General features: G+C 40.7%; 1 protein-coding gene across 2 annotated transcripts in view; it reads right to left on the minus strand.

The window, feature by feature from the left end:
• The window catches only part of KIAA1217 (KIAA1217 ortholog), a 750,771-nt gene that overhangs the window by 442,995 nt on the left and 287,286 nt on the right, over positions 1-20,490 (minus strand). The window contains exon 1 of one of the 2 annotated variants that reach the window (XM_056132185.1): positions 3,691-3,774. The exons of the other annotated variant lie outside the window; for it this stretch is intronic. The gene's annotated coding sequence lies outside the window, so the exon portion shown is untranslated. Of the gene's footprint in view, positions 1-3,690; positions 3,775-20,490 lie in introns of those variants that run through there. 2 annotated transcript variants of the gene reach the window in all.

Consider the following 20,490-nt stretch of genomic DNA (forward strand, 5'->3'; position numbering starts at 1 on the left):
AGAATACCGGTGAGAAGCATGAGCTCCAGAATTATTTAAGAAATAAATTTAGTGAAAGACAATCCGAAAATGTAAATTTACAATGTACCAAAATGCACTTATATTACACACAGATTGCACAAGGAGGGAAAAACAGGAAGTTGAGATGTGAAAACCTCCATCCATAGGCTAACTTGAGGACCAAAAGAAAAAAACATTAGCAAGAACTAACAATTAAATCTTGCTGTGTTGGCTTAAGAGCATCACAGCTAGCACAAACCTAAGATGGGGTGTCTAGAGATTGAATTCTTGATTTTAGGGCAATACTACCAGCAAAAGGTACATCAATGCACATGGCTATTCTCTTAAGTCTTAGAACTGTTCCCCTGCAACAAAAAGTTTCTATTGGGTATTAAATTACATATAGGATATGGACGAAGAATTATAGTTACAAGTGTAAACAAATATACATTCTTATGAGTGATGGCAGTCCTACCACGAATATTAAGATTCTCTGGGGAGAAACCTTTTTTTTTTCTTTTAGGGTCACACCGGACAATACACAGGGGTTACTCCTGGCTCTGCACTCAGGCACTCAGGAATTACTCCTGATGGTGCTCAGAAGACCATATAGGATGCTGGGAATCGAACCTGGGTCAACCACGTGCAAGGCAAATGCCCTCTCGCTGTGCTATTGCTCCAGCCCCGGAGGAAACTTTTCTTTTGGATAGGTTGAAATCCCTCAAAGACTGCCAATGAAATGCCATCTTCTTGTCTTACCATAGGCCCTCAGTTCACTTTTTACAGAAATCACTGTCACTCTCCTCCCATTGTTCATTGATTTGCTCAAGCAGGCCCAGTAACGTCTCCATTGTGAGACTTGTTGTTACTGTTTTTGGCATTTCGAATATGCCACGGGGAGCTTGCTAGGCTTTGCCATGAGGGTGAGATACTCTCTGTAGCTTGCTGGGCTCTCTAAGAGGGGTGAAGGAATCAAACCTGGGTCAGCCGCGTGCAAGGTAAATGCCCTACCCATTGTGCTATCTCTCCAGCTGATAGCACAGTGGTAGGGTGTTTGCCTTGTGCAGCCAGTCCGGCCAAGCCAGGTTCGATTTGTCTGCCCCTCTCAGAGAGCTCGGCCAGCTACAGAGAGTATCTCGCCTGCACGGCAAAGCTTGGCAAGCTCCCCGTGACATATTCAATATGCCAAACACAGTAACAACAAGTCTCACAATGGAGATGTTACTGGGCCCGCTTGAGCAAATCGATGAGCAACAGGAGGACAGCGTTTGTTTGTTTACAAAAATACCATATCTAAAATTGACCTTGAACCTTGACCATCTTTCTTGGAATCAAAGGACTTTGAAACAATCCCTCAAATAAATGTGCAAGTAAAAAAAACAAAACAAAACAAAACCTAGTTCTTTTATCTACCAAATCTACTCCAAGATGTTTGTTCCATGGCCATGGCTCCAAAGGCAAGAGGACTTAATCCAGATCCTGGCAACTTGCAGCAGAAAAGTGAATGGTCCATGTGTTAAACTACGGTGCCATGCCTCTGTGGGAGGTAAAGGGTATTGCTCCCTTCCTCCTTTTCCTCCCCTGGAAGCAAGATGGCCACAGCCTCAAAGCTTACTGGAAAGCCAGGTATGAGCCGGTGGTGACGGGGCAACTGCAGTCTCTTGGGAAGGGGGGCAGTACCGGCTTGTCCTTCATGCCCTACGAGGTCACGAATTGCCCCCACGAGCAGCTCTTCGGCACAGCCATGGCTCCAGAGGCACAGAAACCAATCTAGTAATTATCTGGCTCTTGGCAGAAATCCCTCCAGACTTAATTAGTAAAATATCAGAAATTCAAAATTGTGCGTCCACTACTGCAGCCGTGCAACATTATTTCACAATGCTTTTTTCAGCAGTTCTGATTGTTGGTCAGAAGCTCTAAACAATAATGGTGCATCTTTTGTCGAAATAATGAATGTAATCAAAGTAGAGAGAGAGTTAAGTAGAAATCATCTGCCTCACAGGCATTGGGAGGGTTGGGAGGGGGATATATTGGGGTTATTGGTGGTGAAAAATAAGTACTGGCGAAGGGAAAGGTGTTTGATCATTGTATGACCGAGACTTAAACCTGAAAGCTTTGTGATTTTTCTTTCCCACAGTGATTCAATAAATAAATATAACAACAACAACAACAACAACAACAAAAAAAAAAAAGATGTTCGTTCCATAGACCACTGAGAGAAGACTGGCAATTTGAATCATCTCTGAATTGTTTGCTTTAAAACTCCTTCTCCAGGCAGATGTTCCAGGGATACAGATATATGTATATCAATATTTACATGTGCCATATAAATATAGAAATGTTTGGGTACTGTTAAGTCTTACATGGCTAACATTCCTTTGTAGAGTATATTTTACCTTTATATATATTATAAAGAAATGCATTTCTCTTAAGCAGTCAAAATCTCATTTATGGAGCAAATTCCATCAATATTCACAATACTTAAAACAGTCAATGCTCATTCCTAGTATCTTTTCTATAGTATTTTTGATAAACAAAATGGTTTGAGTACATGCATTTTACTAATCATAGTGGATAAAAATCTAATAAGACAAGCTAACAAAAATAAAAACATTTTCTATGAAAATATGGATCTTTGAAATAGTTCATGGCAGAAAACTGTATAACAGCATTTTCATTTATAATAGCCCTTATTATAGAGGTTAAGATTAAACTTATTAAATGATGATTTATATATACCTACCTATAGATATATATTTATGATATGTAGTTTTTCTTCCAAAGATAAATCTGCTAGTTATAAGGATGAGAATATTAAAACAAGTTTTATTTTAGTAGCCAGAGGGCTCCAAAACAAGTTTTAATTTAGAATAAAAAATATTGGGCCAAACATTTTTGATAGAGAGCTCAAAACTATATTAAGACAAGATTATAAATGTGCTTAGTGATTTTGTAGTATTTCTTGGTTTAATGGAGAAAATTATCAACATACTTTTTATCAACTGATTTCTGTGCTTATAGATACTAATGTTACACATAGATTTAATTGGGTACTGCATTTCTCAATTTCAGATCAAATGTTCAACAATAACTTGCTAAATGAAACATTCAAATATTCACTTAAGAAAGCTCATTTAAATATTTCAGGTAACAATGCTAGCAGAGATTTTTGTCATGTATTCCATAGATTATCATTTTAGATACAAATTCATTTTTAAAAGATACTGCGAAAAATTAAGCAAGCAGAAATTCCTTGCTACTTAATGATGTGTTTCCCAACCTGTTTTCTTTCTTTTATTTATTTATTTTCTGTTACTTTTCATAGAGATAAGCAAAGAAGAAGAAACTTTTGTGAATATTACCGGGATAATGAAAGACTGTGAACACCAAGAATAAACTCTGGTTCTCCAGGAGAGATGAAAACAATGAACTCTTTTTTGCACATTCCTTAATTAATGAAAGAAAGTTCTATTACCTCCTTCTTCTTAATCATTGGTTATTTTGACAACATGCTCATAGTTTTGGAAAAGATCACACACATACACACACACGCACAAACACACACAGAGTTAAGTTTTGAAAACCACAAAAGGTCTTGTTCAAGCATCTAAGTTCATAATACCTGGTAGTAAGATTCATAAAGAAGTTTCTCAGCAGACACATAAAAACGCAGCTGACTGAAAACATTACCTTTGTGTGGGGAAGCCTTCCACTGAGCAGAGCCGGCTGCCGGAGTCACCTGCTGCTGTTTGACCAAATTTCCTTCACTCCCGGTTCTCCAAATCTTCTCACCTAAACTGATATTTTTCTGTCTGCTGTTTGAATCCTCCCTCCTTGCTGCTGGCAGCTTAGAAGCTGCATTAGCAAAGAAAGGTCTAGCCAAGCGAGAAGGTTTGGTCATTTTCAACAGCAGAAAGAAACACCACCACAAAGGACCTACCCCAGAATGTTACCTGCTGGGGCAGCAGATGCAAACAAACAAATAAAAATCCTGAGCGCTTCCTTCCCTGAGCTACAGCCACAGTGACAGTCAAAGTGCTGCTGGATGGAAAGTACCAGGCTGCCTCTGGGGTTTCTTTTTAGCAAACACCATCCAGCAGTGACAGAGCCCATGCCCCAGACCTGTGGAATGTAGGTGTGTGCTGGGAAGACACTGGGCACCTTTCTGCAATGGTAAAAGCTCCAACTTGAGTGACCGGCAGATGCCGGAATAGGGAATTCAAAATAGGCACACACACACACACACACACACACACACACACACACACACACACACAGAGTCAACACATACACATACACACACACACAATTTCCTATCATGCACAGACTTGACGATATTAAAGTGGAAACAGAATGTAAATATTGCCCCACCCACTCAGGTACAATACATGAAAATAAGCCAGAAGTGTGGTTCATATTACTATGAAGTGCATTCCACATTCAGTTTCTAGGCATAAGTTCAAGCAAATGTTTCCTCGACTTAGCACATTCCTGATATTAGATTCCAAGAGTGAACTGTGTTACAAATGTCCACCTACGTAATTACTTCTCCAGCCCTTTACAGAGCACACAGAGCAAAAGAAAAAGAACAGACCAGAACTCCTATACCTGTTTGGGCTGCCCCGGGTGGGGGGGCCTCTTTCTCGACAAGGACTGGAGTTTTGCATGTGAATGATGCAGTGTGGATGTGTTTGTATGTGTATATGCACAGTCTGGAGAAGAGATGCAAATCATTTTCATCTTTTACAGGGTTTAGATTTTATGCTAATGAGGAGATAAATACATGGAATTTCCCTGCTTTCTGGAAACCTAAGAGTCAAGTTTTTTAAAACTCAACTGTAGCTGAACTCACTGTAGCTGAAGGAGTAGTTTTCTAGGCAAGAAACATTCCTTCCACCAACTGAACATAGCCCATACTGAGTGAGCTCACAACCTCTTCTCTCCAAAGGGCAACCAGTTTCCTCTTTGTTTCCCATGTCACTGATTTTTATGACTCGGGGTTAAGCTGTTTCCAACCTCAATTATTCTGTGTTCCCTTAGGGAGAGGCTATACAAACTCTCTCTGAACTATAAAAAGGTTCGGGGAATATGTGATCACATAACTTCACTCCAAGTGTAAATATCTTATAATTCTCTCCGTACAGTTGATAAATGCACAGCTACTTAGTACTTATCAAAGGTGAATTACATGCTGGAAAAATGATAAACTGGAACCAAGTTACCTTTAAATTCCAAATGTGGTTCCACCCCAGGGTAAGCGGTTTCCTGGGTCTTTTTCATCAATAACATTGGAGCGGTAAATTTTCATCATCAAGATACCACATAGACCAAGAAAAGTGTAAATCTATTCCTGGTCTGGCACATGGTAGTGCTTAATCAATGTGAATTTCTTCACCAGCCCTTCCAAAAAAAAAAAACCCTCAATTTTAATGATTCCCAACAGATTTAGAGCAGTCTTATAAAAATACCAGAATTACAAGATCAAATTTTGACTCAGACTAGAAAGAATACTATAAAATAACATTCCTGATTTTGGACCGACAGATTTGACAGAACAAAAAACGAGAGCAGACTCAATATTAGGAGATATATATCTTATGATTCCATGGGAGGTCAAAAGATTGCGTGGCCGCCCACCTACAAGATGGACAGACTTCTTTGTCAAGATCCTGAATGATCGGTTTGAGGCTCTTCGTGTTTCTTAAACGAGCAGATGCCATTGGGCTACACTAGCATGCAACAGGGACGAATGGAAACGTTACTGGCTTCCGCTTGAGCAAATCGATGAGTAACAGGATATCAAGTGATCAAGTGATATATCCTATGAACATAACAGATAATTCTATTTACAAGCACTGCTCCATCATAAAGTTTTTTACTTTAAATACTGCTAAGCATATCTAGCACTATGAAGTAACCTCTTTCTTTGTAATAATTGGGTCAAATCAATGTAGTCTATGTTTTAATTTTCCCAGATTATGTTTTATTCCTTCTTGAGATATAATGCTTTCTCACACCTCCAAGGGATTTATAATTCTGTTTATCAGTAATAACAGTTGAACTTATTTTTAGAAACTGATTTAATGAAACAAACAACAAATTAATTTTGACCAAGTTGACACCATAAGAGTTGTGCTAGAATGTAGGAACAAGAATGTCAGATAATTGTGCCCTTAAGCCAAGTGACTACCCCAAAGGTAAGGCTCATAATCTATCATTTATTTAGATTTGTTTGGGGGATAAATACCCCTTTGTGCTTAGGAGAAATTCCTGGCTTAGTGTTTAGGGGTTGCTTCTAATGGTGCCCAGAGGACAATGTGGTACTGGGTATTAATTAAGGGCCTCCATCATGCAAACCATGTGTTGTAGCCCATGAACTATCTCTCTGGTCAAGGCTCATATTATTAATTCATGGCTCATCACCAACAAGAACCTATCTTGCATAGCTGGTATAAAAGGTGGAAAGCTATGGCTCTAGACAGTAGACAGTCATCTGTAAAGCCAACTGTGTGAGCATCAGGGCCAGGAAAGTTGTGTGACTGAAGCCTAATAGCATGGAAGCAGGTGGAGTACCCGCACCTGGGAGATAAGAGCATTCAGAGGAACAGAATCACAGCACTGCATAGCACACTTTTATTTTCTGAGAGAGCCCAGTGGACTTAGGCTTGTTTTACAAAGAAGGCAAAAGACACAAGTGATCATGCAATGGGCCATTTGTAGACTTGGGGACTGTCTTGGTCAAGGTTCTCCTGGAAAACAAAACCAATAAGAGATCATTTTCTATCTGTTATGCATCTATTAAAGGAATTAGACATGGATATATACATATGCATATATCACTTGATCACTTGACTTCCCGTTAATCGTCAATTTGCTCGAGCAGGCGCCAGTAACGTCTCCATTTGTCCCTGTCGCGTGCTAGTGTAGCCCAATGGCGTCTGTTCGCTCTAGGAACATAAAGAGCCTCAAACTGATCGTTCATATGCATATATAAGAAACAGATTCTAAGGATTCTCACCTGTGATCATGGAATCTGTAGGTCAAGTTAACAGGCTAGAAATTCAGAGAACAGTTGGTGATACAGTCTTGAGCCCTACAAGCTGAAAACTTGGCAGAATTTCCTTGCTTCAGTATTGAGATGCAGGTTGTTTCTTTGGGGAATCTCAAGTCTTTTCTCATAAGGTCTTCAATGACCATATAAAATGAGGCATCCCCCACGTGGTTCCTGGAATCAGATTTGTTTGGAATTCTTGGGTGTCATGTCAGCTTGCTTGCATTTCTAGAATGAATCATGACTCACAACCCTCTTAGACCCTGACACTGGCCCTTGCATTGTCATTTTTTTTTTTTTATGTAGGAGTACTATTATTTATTCAGCCACTGATTAGCTGGTCTCTATTCGGGGAAGGCCGTCCTCTTTGACCAAGCTCGCAGCTTCGGGAGGGACGCACATGAAGCAGTGAGGGAGGAAGGGGACACCCGCCTAGCCAGCCAGATCAGCCGAATCAACCCTGGTGATCAATGGGGTGAAGATGTCGCAGCCAGATCATAGCAGAAGGGCGTTTACCTTACAAGCGGCCAACATGACTGACCCAAGTTCGATTCCTCCGCCCCTCTTAAAGAGCCTGGCAAGCTACTGAGAGTATCTCGCCCTCGCGGCAGAGCCTGGCAAGCTACCCGTGACGTATTTGATATGCCAAACACAGTAACAACAAGTCTCATGATGGAGACGTTACTGGGCCCACTTGAGCAAATCGATGAACAACGGGAGGACTGTGACCGTGACCAATTAGCTGGTTGAATTGGGCATGAACTCCACCTTACTTTTTTTTTCATTTTTTATAATTTTATTTATTGAATCACCGTGAGAGCAGTTACAAAGCCTTGGGGTTTAAGTCTTGGTCATATAATGAAACACCCGTACCTACACCAGTGCCCATTCTCCACCACCCAAAACTCCAGTATACTCCCATCCCACACCTTTCCCCTACCTGTGGGGCAGATGATTTCCACATTACTCTCTACTTTGATCACATTCAATATTTTGACACCAGACCCACCATTATTATTTGGGATTTTTACCCCAATACTCAGATCTGCTAAAAGGCAACAGTAGACAATTTGTTTTCTATTGCTGGTTAATAGTAACATATGATGTCATGTGGCTGCAGTAGTGGCTGTGCGATTTTGAAATTCCGAAATTTTAACACTTAAATCTGGAGGGATTTCTACCAAAACCTGCTGGGTTCCGAGATTTGTTCCTGAGTCTCTGGGATCATGGCTGTTTGATCAGCTTGATCAGGAGCTAGGAAGGTCATTCATTGGTGGCGACTTGGGGTCTCGTTGGGACAGGAACGAAACGGCCGGCTCCACTCTCATCCCTTGAGGCCCCATGTGTCTTGTCACTGTGGGCCCAAACCTGACTGTCCAGTGGTTTCTGGCAGATAGCGGCCACCGAGCGCCAAGGGGGAGCAGGCAGAGGGATAGCATCTTTTACCCCTGGGGTGGCCTGGTGACAGTAACCTACTGCGGAGTCCAGATGTATTTCTGCCAAAGGCGCTGGGTTTCGAGATTTGTTTCTGAGTCTCGGAATCATGGTTGTTAAGCAGCTTGATCAGGAGCCAGAGAGGCCATTCATTGTCAGGAACTCGGGGTCTCGTTGGGGTGGGGAGGAAAGGGCCAGCTCCACCCCCATCCCACTAGGCCCTGCTTATCTCATCACTGTGGGCCCAAACCTGACTGTCCAGTGGCCTCTAGAGTACGACATCCACTGGGCCGCCAGGGGGACCAGGCCAAGGTACAAAACCTATTCCCACCCGGGTTGGCCCAGCACCGGTAACCTACTGCAGAGATCAGATGCATTTCTGCCAAAAGCCGTTGGATTTTGAGATTTGTTTCTGAGTCTCTGGGATCATGGCCATTAAGCAACTCAATCAGGAACCAGAGAGGCCATGCCTCCAATTATATAGCTGAACCTGAGGTGGTTTGTTGGTGTGTCTCTCACATACCTAACTTTTGGTCGTTTACTTTCTTGGTAAACTTTGCCCCAAGTTTTTGGGGTCTGGCCAAAGGCACAGCAGCAATTTTGGAGTATCTAGAAGTCTGAAGGTGCCTTCAGGCTGCTGATGCACTCACCTCACAGGTATGGATTGACCCGCTGGCTGCACCATACCTCCTTCATTGTCATTCTTATGAACTGCAGGGGCTCACCTTCATTTCTTGGATATTCTCAATTTTCTCCCTGGTTTTACAATCTCCCTGTTCGTACCTCTGGGATGGGCTTGATCAGAGAGCAGGAACAAAGTTTTCTTCCTACTTCCAGAATCCCATGTGCGACCCTATGCGTCCCAGACTCTGCAGCCATCACCACCATGTCAGCACCAGGACATCTTGCAGAACCCCTCTGCACTCTGAATGCTATGACTGTGCAGTTGTTGGTAGCACTTTGTATCTCTCCCCAGCCTCCAATTCCCCATTTTATCCCTGGAAATCTTTGTATTATTGTAATTCCTCATCAAAGAGATAATTCTACAATATTTAAACCAATGGGGCTTGGGTAGAACAGCTGACTCTCCCCAAAAGTTCTTTCTGCTCTGACCTGAGTTTGCTTTTACCAAATTCTACTTTGGTAAGTTATTGAAGCACTTTGGCTCAGGGAGGATCTCTGGCTCCCTCCCATAAGAAGGGTTATGGGAGCACCACTTCCACAAGCTGGCCATGGTCTGTAGTGAGCCTCTCTCGCTCACATTATACAAGCAGTGCACTTGCAGCTCCGGCCTTCCAGTCAGTATGTGACCCCGTGGCTACCCAAACATGATGCTTCAATCCAGAAGCATGTGTCTCTGCTGAACCACACCTGTACCTTGCTCAGCAAATCTCATTTTAAGCATCCTCATGTCTCTCCAAGTCTATCCAAACCGGAAGGCACAAGCTGACACAGAAGCTCCATGCTTGGCGGTGCTTTGTTAAAGCAAACCCATTCACCCCCTCTCTAGGATGCAGACTTTCTCCTGTTGCTTTCAAATGGAAACATAGCTTCTTGACAAGGGAACACCCTGCCTGGTCCTTAAGGGAAACCTCATCTAGGAAGCTTTCTAGGAGACAACCGATAGGAAGGTTCTCCCAAGATCTGGAGATATTCTTTCATTTCTGTTTTTTTTTTTTTTTGGTCCATCCAACTGTGCTAAAGGCTCATTCCTGGCAGAGCTTGGTGCCAGAGACTGAACAAGGAGCAGCCAAAGTGGATGCAGAAAAGGCAAGTACCTTAACCTCAGTACTATTTCTCCATTCCTAGAGTAGGTTTTTTTTTAAAAAAACTCTATCTTCCTTCAAGCCTGCAGAATGTCCTCCAGGTGAATGAAAAAATGGGGGTGACAATTCACTTGCAGAAGAGAGTGCAAAGATAATAGCCCCTCAAGACAACAAAGTTTGTGGAAAGCACAGTGCCCAGCATGTGGGACCCAGCTCCCACAGAGACCATCATGATCCTCAGCAGAGATAATTAACAATACTGCATGTTTCTTACCTACCACCACTATCACAAGACACCTTTGCCTCTCAATGGGATAGTTCAATTATTATCTCCTTTTATAGATGAGTAAACAGAAGCAGTCAGAGGTCTAGAAACTCACCCAAGTTCTCACAGATCATAAGTGCTGACGGTAAGATTTGAACTGCCAACCCAGCCCCAGAGTCAGTAAGTCTGTCTGTCTGCCTGTCTGTTTGTCTGTCTCTCTCAAAGGACTGTTTGCCACCCACAGGCCATGTATGAGCATGAACATTACAGGACAACTGCAGAGTTCTGCAGATGACCCAGAAAACTTCACCTCTGCCACCTTCCCTGCCATGAACTCATCCCAAATTGCCCCACAGCCCTGTCCCTACAAGCGAGTAGCAATGCTGCATCTTGGCAGGCATGTGCGCCTGAGTCGAATGCCATGGGAATCTGGCAGCCCCCAGTAGGAAGCGCCACATCCTGTGCTGGAAAGCGCCAGACTGGAGGGGGGTTGCTAGCAGCTCCACGTGCGAAATCAGCACGCCAGTGAAGAAGGTCAGTGGGAGACAGAGTTGGAGGCTGGCAGCCACTGGAGCTGATTGAAGGACAGTCTCCAAGGGCTCCCTCACCTCCCACCACCCCATCTTCCCACCAAAGTGCCAGTAACAACTTGGTGAGATTCGTCTGTCTTCTTTTTTTTCTTGCATCACTTTGATTTTTAAAACATTTTTATTTTAAGCAGCACGATTTACAATAGTATGGTGCTTACATTTAAGGGCTTTATGGGACAAGCTTTAAACACCCCAACCTTCACCAGAGTGACCACCATGATACTAGTTCCCTTACCCATGAGATCCCTCTTCCTTGTTTATCTCCCAATTCCCTGCTAAAGTTCAATTCTGTTCATGACTTCTTGGGATTTGGTGACCTGAGCATTTGTTACTTCCTTACTGTGTCTTCATATCCCACAAAGGAGAGAGATCATTCTGTGTCTGTGTCTCTGTTGACTCATTTGATGCAGCATGATACTCTCCAGTTCCATCCATGTGGCAGAAAGTCGCCTAATTTTACCTTTTTTTTACAGTTGAGTAGTATTTCTCTGTTTGTCTGCTAAGTAGACTGGTGTAGAACTGGTGTAGAATCAAATGCTCCCATTGGCGACAGAGCCAGAGAAGCCATTTCATTTCTGGAGACCCAACTGTCTTTCAAAACCCATCAGAGTCGTTTTGCTATTTCTGGCACAGTATTGTTGCAACAATCTAAGGAGACAGTTAATCTGAGAACATTCTGACTGCTGTGCAGTAAGGCAGGAATGAACAGGGATCATTAAATAGTTATAAAGTACCAATGTTCCTAATTTGTCCTGTTTACAGACTCTTCGGGTATCCTAGAAGAATCTTCTAGCAGAGGTCAGCAAACTTTTTCAGTAAGAGATCAGAAAGTAAATTTCAGGGCCTTTTGTAAGCTATGTGAGCTCTGTAGCAGTGATTCAACTTTGGATCAGAGTGCAGATGCACTCACACCAAGGGAAAAATTGGACAAGGCTGTGTTCTGACAAAGCTTTATTTACAAGAAACAAGTGGCTGGGCAAATAGTTTCCTGATCTCTGTTGCTATAGCAACAATTAGCCTGCCAGCCTTCCTGCCTTCCTTACTTTTATCCATCCTTCCTTCCTTCCTTCCTTCCTTCCTTCCTTCCTTCCTTCCTTCCTTCCTTCCTTCCCTCCCTCCTTCCTTCACTCCCTTCCTCCCTCCCTCCTTACTGCCTCCCTCCCTCCCTCCCTCTTTCCTTCTTCCTTCCCTCTTTCCTACTTCCTCTCCCCTCCCTCCCTCCCTCCCTTCTTGCCTGCCTTCCTTCCTTCCTTCCTTCCTTCCTTCCTTCCTTCCTTCCTTCCTTCCTTCCTTCCTCTCCCTCCGTCCCTCCTTCTCTCCCTCCTGCCTGCCCACCCTTCCTCCATGTCACAACCCCTCCCTCTCTCCCTCCTGCCTGCCCACTCTCCCTCCCTCCCTTCCTCCATTTCACAATTCCTCCCTCTCTTCCTCCATGCCCAAGCCCACCTATCTACTTTTTTTTCTTTCTTCCTTTCACAATTTTTGGGCCATATTTTTGGCTCAGTGTTTTGGGGTCATTCTTAGTGGTTCTTCAGGGTGCTTCTTATTTTATGCATGCAACCCAACTGATAGAGCTATCTCACCATCCCCAAATAACCATTTTTGTGTGACATTACCATTCTAATATCTTTCTCCTTGTGCTAAAACCTGCTGTAAGGAATTCTTGCCTTACTTTGCATCAAGTTGTGTTCTGTGTTCTATTTCCAAACATGCATATCAATAATTTTTCATATTTGCCTTACTCTAATGTTTGAACTACATATCACATTTCAGTGGGACCTATAGTTATGCACTGATCATCTCCAGAAAAGTAAATAAGTAATGATTCTAACTTAATTAAAAATGTACCAGGGTCAAGAATAATTTCTCTTTGACCATCTTGATTATCTATCATGCTTTCCCATGTTGTTCAATAGTTATAGGTTTCCCTTGCTGTACAAGAAAGAAATAGTCCTATTTGAAATGATATGATGCATTGGTTTTAGATCTGAGTAAACTGTTTATACTCATTTACATGGAAAAATTTTTGAGTATTCTCAGACACCCAAATATCTTCTGTCATACCAAATAGGGATGGTTTACTTTTGTCTAGCAAGGCAGACCTGTAATTTATATAGGTTACAGCATGTAGGAGGCGCCATCTGAGTGCTAGGATAAGTGGATCTGTGGTCTGAACTTATCTCATAAAATATTTTATGTTTCAAAGATTTAAGACAAAAGCTCATAAATTCAGATTCCTCAATTTCCTAGTTAAACATTACAGAGAGATTTCTTGAGTTAACAACTCTAATTTCTAAGAATCCTTTAAAAAGCATTTTTTATGGCTTCAATAAACATTGCTTTACACCATGATGTCACCCATCTGGGCTTCTATATTGTAAAAGAAGCTTAAAATTATTTAGGACATGCCTCAGTACGTTATAAAATTGTCAGTGCCAAGAACTTTCTTTGGTTTTTATTGCATTGGAGACTAACTTACTTATCTGAAACAACAGGAGATTTGGAAGCCATTTCAAAAAGTTGTAGAAAATGTGTCAGACAACCAGGTTGTGAAGAGGAATAGAATTCTGTACTAACAGGCAGTTTTCCATGTGCCATTAACAGAATCACACTGGTCCTAAGTGTAGATTAAAGTTGTATATATATTTTAATTTTAGGCCATAACCGGCAGTGCTCATGGTTTACTCCTGGCTCTGGCTCAGGAATCATTCCTGGAAAAGCTTGGGGAAATATGACCCCAGAATAGACCTGGGGTTGGCTGCATGTAAGGCAAGCACCTTACCCCAGAACTCTCTCTCTCTCTCTCTCTCTCTGGTTTTACAATTGTAGTTTTTAAAGTAGAACTCTAAAGTAAAGTAGGCTATTTCTAATACTTGTGGCCTCCAGTGATATTGTGGAAAATTTAAATAAAAGTAACACAACCTGAAAGTATTGGCTAGATTCAGGGTATGATGATGAGTTATCAGTAATAAAAGTGTATTTGAATTTATCTAATAATTCAAGTTTCAAATATGTATAGTTGTAATAAGCAAAACATTTTTTTACTCACTTAAACAAGCAATAGTGTTAGGTTCCCCCTTTCTCTCCACCGCCTTTTGGGGGAAAACTATATATTAAACCATGAAGACCTATAGGAGTTTTGCAACATCATAGTGATTAGTTGGCAAGTAGGTGAGGTTATTAATTCTTAAGCTCTAACTAAAAAAGGTAGCAGGGTTTTATTTGTATAATTTCAAATTAGCTTGCACAAGTTCTTAGTTATTAGAAAACATGAGACAAGATCCAATTGAATTTTTCGGATCAGTAAAGCCAGCTTTTTAGAAAAAAGAAAAAGTAAGAAGAGATTATTTCAGAATCTCCAGTCACTTGTGAAAACATGGAATGACATTTAGTTCAACAGACACCTGCTGCTTTTCTGAGATACCTATTGAAATCCTTTCCGGGTCCCATCAGCTTTAATATGCTCTGATTTAATAGTGGTGGGGGTGGTGATGGGGTGTCTAGGAAATCACAATGTGAACAAGAAAAATGGTATAAAACTAACAATGTGCTAAACCTTCGGGGGGAATTTGCACTTGATGAAGGATGAGTGAGGAGAAAATGCATTCATTAAACATTTTGAAAGATAAGCGATCCATCAACTAAGACAACATAAATATTGTTTTAAAATTTGTTCAAAGATTACATTTCCCTCTTTCTTCAAACCATGGTCATTTTTACATACAAATAATAAAGAAACCAGACACCTCAAAAAAAGAAAAGGCAGCAAAATTAACAAATGGCTCCTTCTCTTGAATATGAGAAAACACCAAAACTCTACAAAGTCAGGGCCAGAGAGACATTACAGGAGTTAAGGTGCTTGCCTTGTAAGTGGCAGACCCCAGTTGTGGCACATATAATCCCCTAAATCTCACCAGAAATTATCCCGGATCACATAACCAGGAGTTAATTCTGATCCTTGCCCAATCCTCTCCCATACATTGCCCCCTGCCACCCGCCCCCAAAAAACCCATCTCTTGGAGATCAACAAGCACAAGAAAAGATGAACAATTTATTAATTATTCAGGAAATGAAAATTACACCACAAGGAGTTATCACTTCATACCTGTTAGGAAGTACAGTTTAAAAAACCAAACAAAATAACTAGTAACAGGGAAGGAGTGGAAAATCCATATTGTACACTCTTATATATTTTTGGGAGGAAGATAACAGAATGCAGGCCTTGTGAAAAAGGGCATCGGTGCTTCCTCAAAGGATCAATATATGGCCAGCAATCCTATTTCTGAATATATGCCCAAAAGAAATGAAACAAGGGACTAGGGCATATATTCATACACCTCTGCTCAGAACTATTCACAATAGCCAATGGGTGAAAACAACCCAGAGTCCATTGATAGATGACAGAATTAACCAACTATGACAAATAATCAGCTGAAATATACAGCTGAAATATTATACAGAGAGGAAGCACATTTTACAAATGACCCATATGAATGAACCTTTGAGACATTATGATAAGTGAAGTAAGCCTTTATAACTGAAAAAATACAGCATGGTCTCACTTACAGGAGGTACTGAATATAGACAGATCCATAAAGAAAGTGGGTGAGTGGTGACCAGGGCATGTGGATAAGGGATGTGGTGTTGAATAAGTTTAGAGTTTCAGTTGAGGAAGACATAAAATTTAGGACACCCACACACCAGTTTGGAAACAATTATGCCATAGAACTGAACACTTCAAAATAGTCAAAATGTAGATATTTCATGGCAATAAAGAACGATTAAAATTTATATTTGTACACAGTTGGTACTCCAATTTCCCTGCTTGCCTACTGAACAATAGTTTATCTCTTCTTCTCCAACTTCCTGCAGCCTGGGCCATGCCTAGATGCAAACTTTGCTTTCACAGTGTGGCTTTAAGGACATGGCTGGGGTCACTAAGCACCAATGGAGATGAATGAATTTTCTCTTTGAGTTCTGACCATGACTTTCCTACAAATCCACGCAATGTCCTGCATTGTCACCCAGTGACACTGCAAGGAAGATAAGGCAATACCTTTGTCCAGAAACCTCATTCATTCTCTCTGTGCATCTGAACAAAGACTAATGCAGATGAATGCACTCCTGGTAATGAATAACACCAAAGAGAGACTGGCATCAAATATTTTGCAAAGATCTTTCTGAATTTCTCTGTTGGCTCTTTACTTCTCTGGCATTGGCCTTTCAACTGCCTTGGAGGATATATTTTTACCTTAAATTGTTGTGGGAATCATACCGCTTGATCTTCAGGAACCACCAAACCACACCTAGAGGTGCTAAAGCACCTGGGAAGGATATGTGTGAGGGTATGTAGTACAGGGGACCCCTAGAGTCACACACTCAGCTCTTGGGCATCGTTTTAATTTTATTACAAAGACATACAACATCCTCTTCTATCTAAGGGAGGCATTTTTCCCATGGCCACAGAATCCTTAGGCACTGACTTTCCAAATATTTTCTAGAGTTATAGACACACAGCACTGAGTATTGCATTTTTTCCCCCTGAGAGTAAATAAGAATGGAGCATGCACCCTGCATGTGATTGTATGAAGTAAAGGAAGCTCACATCAGACCACGAATAACCTTCAGAGTGGATGAAATAAAGAATTTAAGTCATGCTGCGCAAGAGTAGTTTATAACCCTTCTCTCCCTGCAGACTCATGTTCGCAAGCAATGTAGATATTTAGGTGAAGAAAGAGACCCATGAACATCTTTAAAGAGAGCTTTGGAATTTCCTCCCTTTGAAGCATTTCTAACTTATAAAATCAGATAAGACTCCATAATTCTCTTTTTGAATTGTCTTACATTTCCAATTCAAGATAGGATTATTCAGATGCTATTTTTCCTCCCTAGGGAATTTTTCATAGACAAAGACAATTTTTAAAAGTATCTAGTTATGGCCAGTTAAGAAACTGTGAAATGTTTACTTTCCATTCCTTTTTAATGCGATTTCACATGGCACCCTTCACTTCCCTCTGGGTTCTTGACAGCTCCATGCCTCCTGAAGGAGATCCCTAGTTCCAACCCACCAAAAGAGGGATTTCTGGAGAGGTGCTTCATAAGACATTTACAACTTAGAATATTTTTTTAGGATAAGGCAAGAAGTTTATTTCACAGTATTAAAATTTACAACATCAAATATAACATTTGTGCGAGTGAAAACTACTGACATATCACAAGTGACAGTTGGATTTTCTTTCGGAAAACTTCAGATAATTATTTTTGGAGGGGCCACATCCAGCAGTGCTCAGGGGTTATTTATGGCTCTGTACTCGGCGATCACTCCTGGTTGGGACTAGGACCAGATAGGGTGCTGGGGATCAAACCCGGTCACATGTAAGGCTGTTTACTCACTGTACTATCCTTACAGCCCAAGTTTTAAAGATAATTTTAATATTTTTAAGATAATTCTTAAAAATTCTAAATATGAAGATCCTAGGGGGATGACCTAGGGAGTTGCTGGAAAACAGCATCTGCCTTGCAAGTGTGACGCTGCAAGTTTGACCTCTGGTGCTGCCCAGGTGTGCAGAACACAGACATGGCAGATCTGCTCTTTGGAACCCCTGAAGCTGCCACAAAAGTATGCAGTCTTGGGTGCACCCCAGCCAGGTGCGTGGAACAATGTAACAAAAGGATGTGACCATCTCCAGCAAACACTGCAGCTGAAGATGCGTGGACATCAGTACCAGGAGTGAGACCCTGGCAAGGACCACAACCAGCTGTTCAGGCAGCAGAGAGTGGGACTTCCCCAGTGATGTCAGCAACAACAATATCTGGGATATTGAGTGAAAAAGGAACACTTATTGAAATGTAGAAATAAAAAACGTTTGAAGGATGTTTGCCCACTGCCAGTCTTCAGATGTAATACAATACATCTGAAAAAGTTAATGTGCTCCCAGCAACTAAAAGTCAGTCATGTGGTCCTTTGACCCTTCTAGAATAGCCTCTCTGGATTTACATAAACTGATTTTTTTATTGTTCTTTGTTCCTTTACAAACATGTGAATACCTCTAAACAACATATTATTTAGTTTTGTTTTTCAAAACACTTTATGTATGTAAACTGAAATAGCATTTGTTTTCCCTTAAGCACAGGGTTGTTTCTTGAGATACATGTAGATACTTGACACATGGTTATTGATACTTTACTTTGTACAGTGACCTATGACACAAATATATTCCAGAAGATTAGCACATTATATTTTGCAGTAAGACATTTGATTTGTTATTAGCACGAGGGAAGAATCCATTCTCATCTCTATCCACATGGATAATCCATCCATTAATTATATCCCACCAGATACTTTCCTGTGGATCTGAAATGTCAGCTTTTGCCTTTCCTTCATTCATTTCCACTTTCAAAAGAGTTTTTTCTTGGCTCTTGAATGTGTGTTTGCCTGTCTGTTTATCTATCCCTGAGCTGTGCTGTCTTAATAATTAGAATTAAATAATAATAAAAATAACAAATACATCTTGACATTTACATATGTCAGTTGTTGTTCCAAGTACTTTTCACATGGAAACTCAAGTTCTCATCATTACTGTATAAACTAATCACAGTTCTCCCTGAGATGAGGAAATTGTGCAAGAAAAACCATAGGTCTTGGCATGATTAGAAACTCAATATATCGAAGAGATTGTGCAAAGCCGACTTATTTTAGATCTGATATTGATTGAAAAATGGGTTTCCTTAGAGGATGCCTTAAGTGTCCTTAACCCAACATGCAAATTTTGTTAAATGTCTTTCTAAGTTTCATACAAAATGAAAACCAGTATTTTCATTGGTTCCAACAAAAAGAAATCTAGGGCTGCATGACTTCATTGATAAATTACACCAAAAAATTGAAAAATAATTAATATGTAACCTTCTTAAACTCTTCCAAAAATAACACTTACAAACTCATTTTATAAGACCAACATTTCCCTGATCATAAAACCTGGCAAGAACACTCTAAGAAAAGAATATTATGGTTTATTATCCCTGATGAATGTTGATGCAAAAATCTTGAACAAAGTATTAAGAAGCCAAATTCAGTAGTACACTAAATGGAACTTATGCCATGATCTAGTGGGACTTATGCCAGGGATATAAGAATGATTGAACATCCACAAATCCACCATTGTGACACACACATTAACAAAATGAAGAATAAAAATTACAAAGTGACTTTAATAGAGGATGAAAAAAACATTTCAGAAAATTCATCCTTTCATGAAAGATCACTATTACTGAAAAAAACTATCATTCTAGTTACCTTTCTGTTTATTATTGTTTTAAGGGAATTGACTTTAAAGTTATTGATTGACCTGCTTCTGGAAAGGAAGAAATGGAGAGTCCCATATTTATGTTACTTCCTCAAAGAACTAGGGTAACAGATAAAATATATTATTTTCAAAACAGTATAATGCATAGGAAAGCGACTGCAGAGAGAATAAAAATAAATGAGGTGAGCCCAACAAATGTCCAAAGCTGCTGTCTGGGAGAGTTTCCAGACCACAGAGAAGGGAGGGAACATCCAAACAGAGCTGGTTATCTCCTGAGTTGAGGAGACAGAATTCAAAGTTCAAGAGGCAAGGGCAAATTTTCACTGCAAAATATTATGGGAGGGAGAGAGATAAGTAAAGAGCAGAGATATTTAAATATATGGAGTAGTCAGTAATGAAACCAGAATTCAAACCCTTGCAGTCTGAGTTCAGAACCCATGTCCTTCAATTACTATATAATACAAGAATTTCATGCTATACAGTATTATATTCCACTATACCAACCCTTACTATAGTATGTTACACTATACCATACTATGCCATATGATATTGTACTTTACTACAGTGGGTCTTTGGGTCAGACTGGCAATTTTCAGGGTATGGTATTATTATTGATCAAAACCAACACTCGAGTACAAAGCATAAAGTCATGCACTCCAGCCCAGTACAAGCTACAATAATTTCTTATGAAAGGTTGACCAGACCATCACATGCAGCACCTTTTTTTACATTCGCTTAGACTTAGAAATTTGATGGTCCTCTATGCATTGCTGAGTGGATCTTGATAGCTTATTTGGAGGTCTAGCAGGGGTTTGCAGGTCACATATGCTTTACCAAGGAACAGTCCTTCTGTACGTAGGAAAGGTGATTCTCTTTGGGAGGGTCAGGGACTACTATAAACTCAGATCTGAAGAATCATCCCTGGAGACCAATGAGAGTGATATATATTACTGCCACACTGCACTCACATCCAACACACTTGGAATTTGAATGCTGATCATCTCCTGGGTCAACCATATGCTCCCTGACATTGTCGCTCCAAAGGCCTGGCACTGACAGAAAGTCACACCTAAAAGTCAAA

Source organism: Sorex fumeus, unplaced genomic scaffold, assembly GCF_029834395.1.
Source record: "Sorex fumeus unplaced genomic scaffold, SorFum_2.1 ptg000007l, whole genome shotgun sequence".
In the NCBI taxonomy this organism is placed as follows: domain Eukaryota; kingdom Metazoa; phylum Chordata; class Mammalia; order Eulipotyphla; family Soricidae; genus Sorex; species Sorex fumeus.